This window comes from Ochlerotatus camptorhynchus, unplaced genomic scaffold, assembly GCF_037179485.1.
Source record: "Ochlerotatus camptorhynchus isolate MF236.1 unplaced genomic scaffold, CSIRO-AGI_Acam_v1.1 ptg000434l, whole genome shotgun sequence".
Classification (NCBI taxonomy): Eukaryota; Metazoa; Arthropoda; class Insecta; order Diptera; family Culicidae; genus Ochlerotatus; species Ochlerotatus camptorhynchus.
Window position 1 is genome coordinate 324,984 of NW_027040920.1, and position 18,156 is coordinate 343,139.

The 18,156-nt window shown below is 41.6% G+C and overlaps 1 protein-coding gene across 2 annotated transcripts in view; it reads left to right on the forward strand.

Annotated features, from left to right (window-relative positions):
• Eip78C (Ecdysone-induced protein 78C) overlaps positions 1-18,156 on the forward strand; it is a 111,354-nt gene that overhangs the window by 46,850 nt on the left and 46,348 nt on the right. The gene's annotated exons all lie outside the window — the stretch shown is intronic.

An 18,156-nucleotide genomic window follows, 5' to 3' on the forward strand; every position in this document is an offset into this window, starting at 1 on the left:
TTGACCAATGATGCCAGGATTGCAAAACGATTTTTCTATTTTAATTTTAATTTGATTCGGAGTTTCTACCGCAGTTTAGCACCTTGTACATCATTTTTGCTTAACACAATGAAAACAACCATAAACAAACAAGAATATCCATCGCTTAAAGCACGCCGTGGACCCTATTTTCCAACTTTCCTTTCGCAAATATAAACAATTAACAACGCCATTGACGTCAACATTGATTCCGGCATCACTGCCAGCCAGATTGATGTGATCCCTCTGTCCTATTTATTCCACGATTGCTACTGTCAAATCGACCAATCAGGAACTGGCTCGGATTTGATAGCAAATTGGCTCAAAATCGCTACCCGATTGTCAAGTCCCGTCCCAGCCTAATGGAAGCATAGTTAACAGCTTCCGTTCACAAATATGGGAACGGATGTTTTTTTTGCGAGTGAACGTTTTGGCACTATTAGTCCAGACTGGAGAGCTATAACATGTTATAACGGTTGTCAAATAATTGCAACACAGAAATCACCATCAAGATAGCAATATAACATCTGAACAGTCTGAACGTACTATAATTTTTTTTTTATATTATTTTATTTGTACAGGCTCAATCGAATAAATTTTACAGAGCCGAGTTATCATTTGCATTATACATGATTAATGTCTTAAATCTAGAGTTAAAGGAATTGAACCGATTACTCGCGGTCGTCTCGTGGTTAGTGGAGATTTACAATTTTTTGGATGGGGAAAGGGAGAAGGAGGTTTGAAATATGATTTATTATACAAATATTTAATTAATCCTAAAACATGAACTTATTTCTATTCATCTTGAAAACAAACATTAAAAAAAAAACTACACGCACAATACACAAACTAAACACAAGGTTAATCAAACTTATAATCTAAGGTTAGTATTCTTAAAGTAAACATATATGAGTTTCATAAACTCCAGATCACGTCTAGCCAAAATATCCTGAACTGGAACATTACACACTTAGATTTTTTTGCCGAGATGGGCACCACCGAGCAGCTCGGCATTTTATTTTGCTGGAAATTCAGCAGAAAATATGTTTGTTAGTTGAGATCTCGGCAAAATTCCCGTTTGTTAGCTGAATCTCGGCAAGTTTATCACTGAGATCCAGCAAAATAAAATGCCGACCTGCTCGGTGGTACCCATCTCGGCGAAAAAATCTAAGTGTGTAGGTTGTCTACCTCGAGCCCGAAGGGAATCGCACAGCTCAGATCTGACTCCACGATGATGTGATGATGTGAAAATGATGTGTTATTGCAATTATCGCAAAATTTTAAAAGCCCACAAAACTATTAAATCAACCCGCGAATCACTATATTCATCAAGTTCAAGCTCATGTCCAATCGACTTGGTTATACAACGTCATCTCATCGCTCACCTATTTTTTCAACCGCACATCACTCATCGGAAGATGGATTTCATTCCACCATTCCGGGGGTATTATTTTTTGGAAGACGAGACGAGATATAGAATGCTAAATTATACTTATTAATAAACTCATAAATTTATAACGGGACCGGCACAAGAGCAGTAGTACGAAAATAATCCGCAACGAACGAACGTGCCATGGCATTAGAGGCCAACACACGAGTGCCCGAGCCTTTTGGCCCACAAACAGGTCATCAGCCTTTTTCTCAGCTCGTTGCGGTTCCCAGCGCGGCCGACTATCGCGTATAGAATGGGTGCATAGATGCTGTGCGGAGATGAACTATAGCTAGAGCACCGTACCACCAATCCAAAAAGTCTGCCAACACTGCTAGACTGTTTCTAAGGACGAGTATCGTTTCTAACTGAAATCATTATTCTCATGTTGGTCATAACTATGAAAAGACCTAGGGCAAGTTCAAGATTCGCGATCATCGCTCATCCATACAAATGCACACACACACAGAGACCTCTCGACAACAAAACCAAGCAAAACAGAACGCTTAGAAAAGCATAACATAGACTTGGCGCGGTGAAGAACCTCCGGGAACCACGACACGGCAAAGCAAGAGCGAAGATGAAACGTTCGATAGAGACGTTTTGTTCGTGCTATCAGTTTGCATCGATCGAGCGTTATAATTAACTTGGAGTTTGCCCTCACTTCCATGTTAGTTTTTCCCGGTTGCTTTTATTTTAATGACTTTTCTATTCCTTGCTTTGGTTGCATCGGCCATTGATACGAGTTTTTTTTGTTCGGAGAAAGAAACTCGTTAAATCGTGAAACTCCCGAGGACTTTGACCCATTTCGACTGGAAGCTGGCGAAGAGAAGTTGCTGAATATTTTCTCTCCAGTTGGCTTTGACTGGAACTCAAATAAATGCTTAAATACCAGATGCCCGATGTCGATTACACGTGAATATCAAATGATCGCTTTTGACATTGATCGACACCGTTCTTCTCCTTTGTCGTGGCATGTCGAATGCTCGTTGCATTTGTATTCGGGAACAATCGGCAGGAATTATTCATACGTTTCTTGTGGAGGAAATTTGTTGGTGCACTCCGATCACTATTCTACAACTAAAAACTTGCAGCGGGATTCACATCCTCCTTCCTATTACGATCTTATTGGAATTAACGCTTGTTCTAAGGGTGGTGTTATTTTTAGAGCTTTCACAGTTATTAGTTGAAAACTTGTCAAGCCTATCATTAGAAGACTTTGCTGCATTGTGAAGCAAGTTTATGCTTGCCCGTTCAATGAGATCTACCTAAATTTGAGCTCAGTTTTCTCATAATCGTAAAAAGTGCAGAAACTCAGCGATGAGAAAATTTGCCTAATGTTTTCCTATGGAAAACCGCAAAAATCTTCCGGGAAAAAAGAGCTAAATTGACAAAAGCTTTACTCAGTTTAGGAGTAGTACCAATAGACTGAGAGAATCCAATCTTTACTTTTCTCATATTCGGGACTTTTTTCCTCGAAAAACCTGGAAAAAACATGATACAAATTTACTCACCGCTGAGTTTCTGCACTTTTGCAATTTATGAGTAAACTGAACTCAAATTTGGGTTGATTGCATTGGCCGTATAGTATTCTACTTTCAGGGTGGCAAGTGAATTTCGGATTTTAAATTCCTAGGTTTTCCCGGTTTTCCTGGTTTCTTTTTTTAACAAAGCTTTAAATCTATCAGTATTGCATATTTCGTATATAATTCTTCTACATGAGAGAAATGTCTTTCCTATATTATATATGTATTTAGGGAAGTACTTCAAATTGTATGCTTCGTATGCATACTAAACTGGGTTGAAAAACAGATGTAAAATACTTAATTCATTAATTATATTCAACGTTCGCTGAGCTGTGTCGACTTTTCAACAAACAGAGGGCATTCGCTAACTAAAATTCATATCATGTGGCAAACCAGATAATAATACATATTTAAAATACATCAGATATCATCCGGCTCATGTCAACAAATTGAAATTAAATGATGACTGATAAATATCCATTTATTTATTTCTACTTGTCAACAGATAAAATAGTTACCCTAATGACAATTTTCTATATCTAAACATTAAAACTGCTTCAAACACAAAATTAACGCAAACATCTCTTAAAGCTACGCTTATTTTTCTCGCGGGACACATTAAAATCGAACACATAATAACAACTATTGAAAACGCGGCACATACTCAACATTGGTTCGTGTACGCCATAGTTGGTCCTCGAACGCCGGTTGTTGAAGAACGCATGCAGCCGGAGGTCCCGTCGTTGAGTGTTGATGTCAAGAAGACTGAGAAGTGTGGAGCAGTCGACGTTCCCTTGCAGAAGATCCGCAACGAAACAAGCCTTCGCCACATTACGCCTTCCTTCCAAGAGCTCCAGGTCGATGAGGTTACAGCGACTTTCATAGCTCGGCAAGTTACGCGGGTCGCGCCAACGAAGGTGTCGCAACGCAAAGCGAATAAATTTTCGCTGAACAGCTTCAATTCTATGGATGGCATTCTGATAGAATGGCGACCAAACAACGGCAGAGTATTCCAGTATAGGTCGAACCAGGGAACAGTATAAAGCCTTCAGGCAATACACGTCCTTGAAGCTTTTGGCGAAACGGAATAAAAATCCTAGCTGCGATGAAGCTTTAGATACAACATAAGCAATGTGATCCTTGAACGTTAATTTGCAATCGAGCATGACTCCCAAGTCCTTGACAGCCGATTCGCGTTTCAAGCTTATTCCTCTTAAGGTGTAATCGTGGAAATGCATCGCCCGTTTACGGCCAAAGGAGATGACCGAGCACTTGGACACATTTAAAGACATCCTGTTTATCCGGCACCAATCATCAAAGACTTCAAGTTCTTGGTGGAGGAAATGAGCGTCTTGAGGCCCTTTTATTACGTAGTAGAGCTTCATGTCGTCGGCGTACGAGAGTTTAAGGCATTTGAGGATCAAGTTCACGTCGTTCATATACAACAGGAAAAGCAATGGCCCCAGGTGGCTGCCTTGAGGAACACCAGATGTAACAATGAAGGGTGGAGAAGCGTAGTCACCGATCTTAACAGACATAGATCTGCCAGTCAGATAGGAGCGAAGCCAGGTAAGTAGACTCCCATGAACACCCATTTTGTCATATTTAGAGATGGTAATTTCATGGTTCACTCAATCGAAAGCTGCAGAGAGGTCGGTGTATATGGCGTCAACTTGATGGCCACGTTCAATCTCACGAATAATGAACGATGTAAAAACAGTTAGATTATTCGTCGTCGAGCGCTTAGGCATGAAGCCGTGTTGATCCTGAGAAATACTGTACGAGCAGTCTTGAACCAACTTTTCCAGGACAATTAGCTCGAATAGTTTGGAGATAGCACTCAATGCAGCTATTCCGCGGTAATTGGCGACAGTCTGCTTGCATCCTTTTTTGTGAACAGGGAAAACAAACGAATCCTTCCAACATTCTGGAAAAACTCCGGAGGTCATTGACAAGTTGAAGACCTTAGCTAAGGGCTCTGAAAGAGTGTCTAAGCAACGTTTCAGTACTAATGAGGGAATGCCATCTGGACCAGATCCTGTTGATGTTTTCATCTGTTTCCCGGCTGAAATCACCATGTCGCTGTGGATGGTGAATGGAGAACCAAACACCGACATACGAGGGACATTACTCGTGGCAGCAGCAATTTCCTGAGCATCAAGAACTTCGTCTGAAAAAACGCTGCTGAATTGTGTGCGAAACATACTGGCGATATCTGCGACGGAGTTGGCATCAGTAACGCCATCAGTCATATTGGACGGCAATCCCGTTTCTTTCCGTTGCTCGTTCACATATCGCCAGAATTCCTTAGGATTAGCTTTGAGACGACTCTGCAAGTGAGACTGATGTGCGTTGTACAAGCTTGCATTGAGATCTCTGTACTCGTTGTTGGCGCGGACGTAATTAGCCTTCGTAGAATTTGTGTGATATTTACTGTGTTTCCTCAGTGCAGCCCTTTTCACCTTTTTCAGATGCTTAAGATCAGAGCTCGACCAGGCGGGTTTGGCAGGTTTACACCGTTGTTTTTTAGGCACAAACTGATCGATAGCGTAGAATATGATACCACACATGGTCGAGGCAGCCAGATTCGCATCCCCAGAGTCTAGTGTCGCATTCCAATCCACATTAGCGAGAAAGTTATTCATTCGCTCGAAGTCTCCTTTGTGAAAGTTGTAGAAGACGGTTTCGGCGTGGTCTTGGAAGCGTTTCTCAGGATCGATTGCAAGCGTCAACAGTAGAGGTGAATGATGTCTGCAGTTTTTGACGAGCGGTGCCGGAGCATGGGTAACAGAGCAGCTTTGTCCCAAATCCTCCCCGACAAAGCACAGATCGAGCAAACGGTTGTTTGCATTCAGAACGCCATTCACTTGCTGAAGCCTTGCGGTTGAATACGCGTCAAGCAAGGAGAGAGAAGCCGGTCTGAACGATGAACGGGAATTGTCAGGAAAGAAGAGGCCGTGAGCATCGCTAAGCCACGATACAGTGCCAAGGTTGAAATCGCCCAAGATGACGATGCTGTCCCTGGCATCCATTAGAGAGACAATCCAATCCAGCGAAAGTGCATGCTTCTCAATCAGGCTGTGGTCGTTAACGCGGTCGGGAGGAACGTATATCACGCAGATATAGATTGTACCACTTAGAGTTGAAATTGCAACCCACAGATGCTCAACCGTCGAATCTTCAGGAGGTTTCAGTAAGCGAGATACGAAGCAGGAGCGAATGGCCAGAAGGACTCCACCACCGGAGGTCTTGTTGCTGTTGAGGGTTGATCGATCTTGACGGTAGACGGAATATGTATCGTTAAACAACTGCTTTGACAAAGTGTTGTTATTCAGCCAGGTTTCCGAGAAGGCGTATATGTCGTAGCATGCGTCGCTGCATGCTAGCTGGTATTCGGCGAGTGAGCTGTTCATGCCACCGACGTTCTGGTAGTATAGCAGAATTTGAGATGCTGGGACGCATGGAACAGCGGGCTGCAATCTGGAAGTGGAGGCAGCATCAGGCAGAGGAACGTCGAAAGAATAAGGGTACTTGCCGTGGATGGCAGCTTGGAAAGCCCTGTCCTAGACTCAGGGCCGGGACGACTTAGATGGTGGGGGCGTGTGAACTGACCAGGACTGGAACCAGTAGTGGGCGCAGCTGAGCTAGGTGGGTCCAGGGCTTCCATACTGCTTTGTGACGTGCGTCCCAGGCTAGATGAAATGGCGGCTGATGTTCGGCTTGAAACGGAGAATTGGTCGTTGGTCTCGGTGTTCTGCAAACGGCATGTCAGCGGGCTTTGGTTCTTCCTGGAAATAACAGGAACGACAGGAAGTAGCTGACCAATGTCAAGATCGGAAGAATACTCGCCAAAATAAGTTGGGTGGAAGATCCCCTCTCCACATCCGACCACAGGCCCGGAACGACGATGATGCGCGGAGACAGCAAGTGGCAGGACTGAGGCGGAGGGATTGGGGACTTCCATGAGGCTTTCTACGATGCGTTCCGAGTTTCGAGATGGAGTTGGCACAGCGGCATTCAAAGTGCTAAAAGTTCGATCGGCATCAGGTATCGAATTTGCATGGTTGAGCGTGTACTTGCCTGTAATAGGAGGTTGGAAGACCCCCAGCCCACATCTAAACTCAGGTCCAGGACGACTGTGTTAGAGGAACTGGGGGCTTCCAATAAACTTTCTACTATGCGTCCTGGTTGGCTAGCATGGTACGTCAGGAGTCTAGAAGGCGTTGAACTTGTTACGTCCACGCAACGCGTTAAGTAATTGTTACTGGAAATGGAGGCCGGCTCAGGAAGAGAAAATTTTGATACAAAGCGGTACTTGCCTGTTAGTACAGGCTGGAAGACCTCTTCACCGATTCCGAAACCAGGACCGGGACGACTTCGGATGAATGGATCTTCAAGCAGCACGACTGGTTTGGAGGGATCAGAGGCTTCCAAGACACTGTGTTGTTGCGTCCCGGATCCATCCGGTCGAGTACCAGTTCTCGAATGGGAATGGGCCTGTCACTGTGCCGGGCCAATCCGAGTGATTTTCGTCACCTTTGACCGGGAATCATCAAACTCGCGGAACTGTATACCTTCCGGCCACGACTCACAGGAAAAAGCGACACCTCGTTTGTTTGCACAGACGCCAACTTTGAAGGAGACGAAGTTCAAGGTAGATGGATCTTTCCCTCTGGGAACCAATTTGGTCACCCGAGGTTTTTCGTTGGACTCCATACACAAGCAATCGGTGACGAGAGATGCAATTTCATCGTTTGTAGTGCTAGGATGAAAAGCCGATGAATAGATCCACACCAGATCATCGTTCAGATCAACGGTTCTAACTGAATCGATCGATCCTTTCGTCCCACATTGCATCGATTTGTTGTCTGAGCTAGAAGTACGGCGACGCTTCGAAGAACCACTACCAGAATCAAAACGATCAGGTCTAGGCCAACGTGGAGTTGAGCTAGCCGGAATCTTTGAGTCCACTTTGGCTGCCAATGCAGTAACAGCCGAATTCAGTTTTTCAATGTCTTACTGAGTATTTGTAGTCCAAGGTTTTTCACTTAGCTAACTTTTCAAGCAGCTTGCGTGAGTTCGTCACGCCTCCAGCATTCAATATTGTATTATGAAAAATGCGCTGAGCCACAAGACTTTCTTCTGGCTGGTTGATCACCAAGCTCTCCTTATTTACGAAAAAATCTCTGTTCCAGCGTGGCATTTCCATGCGACAATATAAGAATTTTCGTGACAAAACCTATAAGGTTTGGAAGATCTTTGCCAGCAACATTCATAAGCCTCCTCCACAATCTGTCCAAACGTTCCTCACTTCAGTGATAATTTTTCAAAAAGTCCTTAAAATTAAGAGTATCGCACAACTCATTATGTTCCACCTTAATTTTGGCCGCTACCGTACCATTAATATTATCCTTCTCCACTAGTTGTTCAAGACAATAATTCAACTGCTTTTTAGCTGTTTCAGAAGAATTCGATATAACAGCAGGATCGAGGCAAGAAACATATCTGGTCATAGGATATGACAATGGTGATTGGTCTTTGCTACGTAAAAATCCTTACTTCTGTCGGAAAATTAGGAGGGCTTTCTCCGACACTTTTTTTCCCCACAGGACTTTCAACCACAGCATTCACAGCAAATCCCAGCTCAATCTTGGCTACCGGCAAGAAAGAATCATCAGAAAGTTCGACACTTATGAGTGATTTGACATTCACTATCAAAAGCGCCGGTTTGACCGATTTATCCATAACTGGTTTAATTAGATTTGTTAATTCGGTGAAAAGAAAAGGCACGATAGGTTCATCCCTTTGAAAACTTTTCAGAAAAAGTTCAACTGCTGCAGCAGATGTCATGAAAAAATCTTAGCAAACCGACATACATCTGTAAATAATTTTTTTCCTGGTTTTGCTTAAAAATTCCGGGTTTTTCCTGGTAAAAAAAAATACCGACATTTTCCTGGTTTTCTCGGATTTCCTGGTTACCTTGCCAGTTGCCACCCTGTACTTTGTTTTTTTTTTGCGCGATCTCTAAACCTTCTTCAATATTTACCATTTTCCTCATATTTTGGGGTTATGAATCAAACACTTTTTTTCTTCAAGCAGCTGCTCGATCCTGCCATGAGATAACCAATCTCTTAAATAATTAATTACCTTTAAATTTGACATTTTACTGAAAAATTACCTTGGGCAAAGTTGTCGCTACTGGGCTCCGTGGGAGTTTTTAATTTATAATTTGAGCCTTATTAAATAAACTAATTGGAAAAAGAAATCCTTTAGGCCGAACGCTTTCGGGTTGAATAGGCCATCTGGATTTGGCCGAATTTTGTTAAGTGAGAGATAGAACACAGAAAATGCTTTAGTATCTTGAACTTGAAATGAAATGTGATCATGCGGAAAATTATTTAAGTTTCTGTTCAAGTTTTTTGTTTGGCTGTTTGACGTTGAACACTGCCGCCATCTACTCATGTGATCGCGTCATATCATGAGCAAGGACACGAACACGCATAAACATTAACCATAAGAAGAGCCTAACTACCAATTCGGGATATCATCTCAACTTTATGTGGTATGGCCGCACCATCTATGATATCCTTAGTGTATGGTACCCGTTTATTAGGGTGCCCTTTTGACAGATCGAATCGCTCATACGACAAATCGAATTCGAAATCGAAATCTAAAAGACTAAGGTTGGTAGAAAATGCTAACATGAAGCTTTAGTGTGATAATTTATTAGCTAGAGAATGATATTTAGAAGAGAGTAGGTGGATAGTTCCGTTAGAGTACGGCAGTATGAAAATTGAATAGAAGTTGAAAATGAGCGAAGGGCCATTAATGCGACAGTTTTTAAAGTTCGACGCACATCTTTTGCCTAGCCCGTACGATGTACGCGGAGACTTGGATCTACTTTTAATTCTAGTCTGCAGAAGAAAACGATAATTTTATTCAAATTCTCATGGCAAACTTAGATCTACTTTTAATTCTAGTCTGCAGCTATTCACGTTGCTAAACGCATTGCTTCATATATATCCTAGATCTTTAAAATGTACTGTCAAAAGATTTCTAAATTTGTGACTTTGAACATATTTCTCTGTGCCTTAACTATGAGTACTAATCACGCATGCATCCGGAAATGTGCTGTGCTTACAAAACAGTGCGACACACTGACATTATGAGAATGTGAGATGCGACAAAACTGAAGAGAGAGAAACAGAATACTACAAATCTCTTGCGCATGAGACTGCTATGACTATGAGACTATTCGTATTGCATCTCGCATACGGTAGCGCGCGCACCGTAAGCCTGCCTATTGCACCTATTAGCAATGGAAGCAAGCTTCGTTGAAATAATCGTTACGGCCAAAAACTGGAACACACATACCAATAAAGGAACAACAGATGTCAAAATGGCACTGGAGCTAGAAGTTTAAGCTCAACTATTAAGATTTATTATTTTTTATTATTATTAATTTATTTGATAAGGCTCAACCGAATCAACTTTACAGAGCCGAGTATTATTGTTCACTATACAATACATCTGAAAACTATAGTCAAAAGGTACAACACAATAAACATTTTATCTTCCGCTATCCAATAAGCCTCCTCTACCAGAACGAGAGCCGCTTCCAGTGGTTTACTTGTATGGCAGATTCGCCAACGAGGGTCAGAGCGCTTCCATTGTAGCAATGGACGCAAAACGTGGTCAGCACTCACACATTCATCACGAAACGGTTGCTTTGCAAAGTCAACGACGCATCGACTGAAAGAACTGCTGATGAAGAACAATGAGGAGGATCACACAATGGTTGCTGCCGAGTAAACAGACGATCGCGTGACACACATTGAGAGTGGTCTGCTTCTGTCGCCAGCCGAGTGAACACTGAACTATTAAGATTATTGTGATTCAAATTTTATATATTTCACATCGTTTTAACATTCAGAATGGTATAAACTTCACTTAAATGGTATTTACTATTTTATAAAATATGAAAACAAAATATGCGTACTAACAAGTGCCAAATCTGGCTCTCTTACTCTACTCTGCACAATATATACTTTCTTAGCTACACCCCATTCATAAAAACGGCAGGAAATACTGTCAGGGGCGGGGTTCAGAAAGTATTTTTTGTGCAGAGTATGTTAAAATTGACTTTGGGTATTAATCTAAATGCATATACAGAGGTAACAGACATGTTTTGAACAATTGACGAAGAACAGGTTAGATGGATATCACCGCAAACAACCTCAGTGACATCTGATGGAAAATGAATGTAGAAGCTTGACTAAATGGTAAATTGTCCTTCCTTCCTTCCTCCTCGCATTTCAAGCTTATTGCTTATCGCAAATTAGTTGATTGCGTGCTCTCAACTTAATGTTCTAGATGCACTTCCACAGTTGTCAATTGAGAGCTTTCGATGCCTGTACCATTTCTGCATTAGTATAATTGTGTGGCAAGTATAATCATTCCTATACCGGATCGGAATCTAACCCAGCCACCTTCAGCATGGTCTTGTTTTGTAGCTCCGCCTTTACTGACTGAGCTAAGGGAGGCTAAGGATTTAATAGTACCATTCGTCAAAATAGCAAGCTGTTTTTTTTTCTTTATTATAGAGATTTTTAGCCATACGGCTAGTTCATCTCTCGCAGCAAGCTGAGAAAGACAATCGATTCTAATGGATAACTCATTTTGAGCGACATTTACGGACATGATTGATAGAAGCCACAAATGGTCGCTATCATGACTGATTTTACAAGGCAAAGCTGTTATTTCAACCTTGTCCTTAAACAAAAACACAGATCGACGAACAGATGGTAAACGTCATCGGGTGTTGAAAGTTTGCTGCAACCGACGATCTTTGAAATCCTTAAACTAAAAGCTACGAAAGAGTACTTATGCCTTCATTAAGATCCACTTTCACGCGACGTTCAATGTTTCGATTTTCTCTTTAGGCATGGTTCAGACAATCATAAGATGCTATGACTACGCGATAGTTCATATTTTCAGCGGTTGATGTTTAATTTTAAATATACTAACGGTATTGCCTACGACTACGACGGCGATTACGACAGCGACTACGACGGCGCCTACGACAACGACAACAGAGAATTTGTAACTTACCATTTGTCTAGGATAAACACCTTTGCCCGGCACCTCCACTGGTTCTTTATGTCCGCTATCTGTCACTGTTTGCAAAATATCTAATAGCAATTACCTTTGTTGTAATACTTCCTGTATTGCCATGGTGATCTGGGAGGAGGTTCGCATCTAGTGCTTTCCCCAGGAACCGTTCACGGCCACCAGCTACCACCCGTCCAGTCTTGGGCGTATCCAGCGAGACATCCTTCAGCTTACTCACAATCTCCGTCACTCGATGCAAATCGCAGGCACACTTAAGCTGGGTTTAGACATGGCAAGTCAATTGATCAAGTCAGTTGAATTCAATTGACTTGAACGCGAATTGAACTTGTAAACCATGCCATTCAACTGACTTGATCAACTCACTTGAATTGAAAAAAGTTTGAACCAGACTCAACTTTTCAAGCCAATTGAATTCAACTGAGTTGATCATTTGACTTGCCTAGTCTAAACCAAGCTTTACGCTAGTTACAAAAAAAAAACACACCCGTGCAAAGAAACGGATCCAATGAACGTCACTCTCGCGAAAGCACACCCGTCGTCGTCGAACGGCAAAAAAAGGAATCGGTGGGCAATTTTGTGATACGGATTTCTAAAATCAAACGGGAATGCACGAATTTCACCACACACAACTGTGAAACACGTTCGGAAGCACTTATGGTACACTTTCGTTCGAAAACACTTAATTTTTTCAAAAATAGTTGCGAGTGAACCAACATCATCACCGCGTAAATAAACTAAATTTAAAATTATCACTCGCGATGCCACAAATTTCTGGACCGGGAGAAAAAATCAAACAACGCAGATAGCATTAAATCTTCTGTTGCTTGCCCACCATCATTTATATATTTGATATTTAACATTAACCTCGGAAACTATTTGCATATCAAGCGAAAACGTAGTCCTGTATTGTCGCGAAGCGTTATGGTTCTGAGATGCTCGATGACCCTGGAGGGATCGTTTTTGCTTACTGAGCAGAAAATCATGGGTTTAATCCCAAGCTCTCCGTCATGACTATTAAAATTCATGATCACTAAACAAAATGAATATGTTCTTTCAATAGCCGACTATCGAGAGATTAAATAAACAACAAATAAACAATACATACTTTTGGTTGCATCGACAACTTGAGGTGAATCCTAACCGAATACTCTACCCAACCCTCCAACTCCGTAGCACTTATGAGGGTGTCGCTAAGGCTCTGAACCATTTGGTGGATTCTTCAACCTTTTATCACTTTTGAAAGTACTGAAAAACTTCAGAAAATTTTAGGTTAACTTCGGAAAGAACAGAATCATTCCGGAAATGTTTGAAATCATTTCCGCAAGTACTGAATCACTTCGAAAAGAACTGATTCATTCCAGAAAAGTTTGGAATCACTTCACAAAGAACTGAATAACTTCAGAAAAGATTGGAGTCACTTAAGAAAAACTCGGCATCACTTTGGAAAGTACTGAATCATTGCAGAAGGTTTTTTTTTTATTATTTCCACAAGAACTGAATCACTTCCAAAATAATTGAATCTCTTAAGAATGCACTGAATCACTTGAGAAACTTCGCGAAACACTGAATAGCTTCAGGATTGTTCGGAATCAGTTCGAAAGTACTGAATTGTTTCAGTCAAATAATTTGAGAAAGTAAAGAATTCAATACTTAGGATTACAGACTTATTATAGAACATTTCTGATGCGATTCAGTACTTTCCGAAGTGATGCTGAATTTTTCAAAAGTAATTCTTACTTTCCGAAGTGGTTTGAGACTTTTCTGAACTGATTCAGAAGTGACTGTGGCTTAATAGAACTTCTGTCCGGGAACCTGCCCATAATCCATATTCACGTACGTTTTGTCGTCCATGAGGATGCATCCTTCGTACTTTGTAAGAACCTCATTGTACAACTTCAGTGTCCTGTTTGGTCGCTTACTGACCCGAAAAGATCGAAATCCTTCTCGCTGACAAATCCTTCTGACGGTGCTTTAGCTGGCATTGAATCGGTGGGTTTAATTAACAGCCATCGAACGCCAGAGGTACCTGTAGCATGTCTGAATAAAAACAACATAGTTTTGTATACTTATTATGACTTCCACTAATCTTGTGTTTGAATCCTCATGTGATATATTAAAGCTTTTGGATTCATACTAACCTGAACATGTTATGTCCATATCTCCGGAACCGGTCAACTGATTTTATAAAATCTGGTCTATAGTCAAAATTCCATTGATTTGGTCCATTCCAAATAATTCGGTGCGTAACCACAAGAAAAACGTTTTCTTAAATTTAAAAATAGGAGAAATGGCTCTAATGTTGGCCAATGGATCTAAGATTGGGCCCATTGCTAAACATCTGCTTTTTATCAATTTTATCTAGATGAACGCGTCATTGGGACGGTACAACAGGATATTTTTGGTCTTTATTCAAAATATAGTCGATTGCTGAATTTATGTATGGGCCCAAATTAGGGATATTTAGGCCGACATTACACCCATTTCCCCTATAAAACACATATTTACATTGCCGGTGTAACCAAAATTTTAACGGCGGCGTATCAAAAATCATCACGTCGGCGGCGGTGGAGTGGCGGCCGCGTGGCGTATAGCTCTAGTTTCTGTTTACGAAAATGCAGAAAATGTTCATAACAAAAATCCAGCAGAATGACCACAATACCAAAACAGTTTATTTATTATTTATCAATATTTTATTATCAGCAATCGTCATAATTATTTCCTCCAGGTAATTCATTGGACTGGACCGAACAAAGAATCAAACTCGTTATGATCTCATTTTTCCATGCTCGCTCACACAATCCATTGATCTTCTGAACGAGGGGAGGAACAGCGGAAACGACAGCAAACTATGTACAGCAAAAGAAAAGATCACTCGCGAAGAAAGTCGCACCCCACTGGCGATGGCATCCCACTCTGCTGAAAGAATAATACAAAAAAGCTCGCATCGCTCTCGTTCTGCTCTGAGACGGGACGCGAAGAGGGCCGGCAAAGGAGCGAGCGAAGACACACAAGACCAGACAAAATCGCAGTACAAAACGGGACATAGCGTGTAAGAGAGGAAAGATACACACCAAAACAAAACGGCGAACGGGTGGAAAAGAGAAGGCGCGAAAGAAAGAACTTGCAAGATCACAAAAACGAAGCAGGAAAAGATAACAACAAACCAGCATCAGTGGCGAAGAAAATAAACATAATAAGTTCAACGAACCTTTCACCGACCGACCGCCCGACGACCGATCGGGAAGCAAAGCACATTAAAAAAAAGCATGGCAACAGCAGAAAGGTCTCATACTATACGATCTGCCATCCATTTGCACATTGGCAAAGACCGTAAACGGCGTTGTAAAAAGTAACGAAACAACAACAGAAGTAGGGAACACTGCAAAAGACAACAGAAGCTAAATAAAAAAAATACGGTACCGGTAGGCGATATCATGTTGATCAATGGATTTTAAATTAAAATATTTGCAAGTTTAATGCACTACCGCGCGACCGGCAAGCAACGAAACAAACATATCCAACAACAACAACAACAACAACAGCAACAGCAGTGGTGAAAGGTCGTTGGGAGGTAGGTGACTGGAGAAAGACGACATTGTGCAAGAAGAAAGCAAGCTCAAATTAGGCAGAATGAAGAACAAGCAACTGGAGCTAGAACGACTAACTGTACTGGTTCGGCATCCGGAGCCAATTGGAGTTCGCGAAACGGTTTCGTTCGGTTGTCAGTTTCAGTCGTAAATTGGTTATTATTGTTGGGATGCATGCGATCAGCGTTTTGAAAGCGGACTAGGAGTGGTTTGCAAGCGTTTATTTATTCCGTGGAAACAACATCTACAGGATACGCACAGTGGAGGCCCATGCACGCAAAAATGGCTTACAATTTAAACATGAATTTAATACACCCTCCGTAGATATTTCTTACGAGAACTGTAATGGCTCAGTTCAGTCAGTCTGTACACCGTTTGAAAAACTCATGTAAATTTCTTGCGATACATAGCGCACACGTTTTTAACGCTAGATTCAACTTAAATTTACACGATATTTCAAGTAAATGTAAGCGCAATTTTGCTTAAACCAGCAGTATTGCATACAAGCTTGTAAACAATTTAGTAGTTCATGCTCGCTATAGCTTTAATTAAATGGCGGTAACGAAGCCTTGTCATAAAATAAGCTAGGCTTAATTGTGACAATTATTTGTAAAGACTTCTTTACTAATTCAGATCATTTTTAATACAAAACCACAGACAAACAAACGTTACTCTTTGAATAGGGGTTTCTTAAGAGACGAACCAGCTAAAGGCTCTAAAATAAAGAAAAAAAAAGTTTTTCTTGAAAACATTGTACCTCAATAAATTAGGACATCAGTAACGACATCATTCGAGTTTCTCGCGGAAAACAAGCTTGCTCGCTAATTCGCTAACAATGTTGCATGCAAGTGATCCGATGCCAGCACTGAGGTGAGCAGTTCACGGAAATGATGATATTCTAATCAATCGTTAAATGCGTGAACGACATTCCCTGGTAGTTGATGCAATTTTTAAAAATTGTCAGGCTCTCAGGATCTTAGATCTCGATTTTTTTTTTCACGATTGCATCTAGAACACTCATTTGAGAGCACGCAATAAGCTAATATGCGATATGCAATAAGCTTGAAATGCGAAGAAGAAGAGAGAAGAAGAAGATCGCTTGTTTATCGTGTATTTTGTAAAACTTTTCGTTGTCGTCGGTGCCGGGTTTGAATAGTTATAAAAACTTGAGTAACGCTATAATGTGATATGAGAGGCTCGGTGACCTTAGAGCAACCGTTTTTGCTTACTGAGCAGAACATCATGAGTCTAATCTCAAGCCCATCCACATTCAAGATTCGTCAATGATTAAAAAGGAGCTCGTCTGCCTAGTGGCAAACGTTTTTGCTTACTGAGCAGAAGACCGTGGGTTCAATCCCAAGTTCCTTCGCGTTATACGATCGTTAGGACATCAATTTAGCTTATCGTTTACCAAAACGAACCCTGCTGCAAACCCAACCCTCTTACTCAACATCCCTGTGATTCCTCGTGGAATTAATGTATCTTTATTAGGGAGGCTTTCAGCCTGGGGCATTCCTCGTGGAAGTGCAGAGGACTCCTCGACTTCCATCAAAGCGAGTGTCACGTCAACACATTCCTACCCATTCCTTTCTTGACCTGCGTTCAGGCGCGGCTGGCGCTGGTATTGCCTAATTCGAGATCACCAGTTTTTACACATTGATGATGATTGCTAGTCCCAGGCACCAATAGACAATGGTTCTCTGTGTAAACAGAGTAGCAACCGTGGGCGGTCAATCATGCTCATGCTCATGCTCAAGTGATAAAAGGTTGAACACGAAAAAAATCCAGACACATTAAAAACGCTGCCATTCACTGAATCGAGCTAAGAGTGTATAGAATCACAGTAGGCATTGGTTGTCAGGATAAGTTCATTTATTTACATCATGGCTTCACCGGAGCAATTCGATCCTACACGCACGAAACAAAAATCCCGGTATGTCTGCTTGAGAGTTAGCAACACTTTTGAATTTGTTGAAATCCACAGTGTGTGACGTTCTGAACTTTATACCTCGGTTGATCGGAAGAGTTCCCCAGAGGAATGTAAAATAAAAAAGGCGACATTCCCCAAAAAGTTCCTTGTCTGGCAAGCAATCTGCAGTTGTGGGCTGAAAAGCGAAACTTTCGTTACTTCTGGGACCATGAACCAGCAAATTTACCAGGAGGAGTGCCTATGGAAGAGACTACTGCCTTTTCTGGCGCAGTTTGAGGTGGATTGCTTATCCTGGCCGGACTTGGCAAGCTGCCACTACTCAAATCCCACCAAACAGTGGTGCAGCGAAAATGGCGTCACACTGGTTGCCAAGGGGATGAATCCGGCCAATACTCCGGAACTGGTCAATTGTGAAGCACATACTGAAGAAAAAGGGTGGAACTGCAATTGACCTGAAGGATTTCAATCGGAAATTGAATTTGCTAGCCGTGTACGAAGAAAAGTTCGAGCAATGGCCTATGGTAAGAAGGAAGA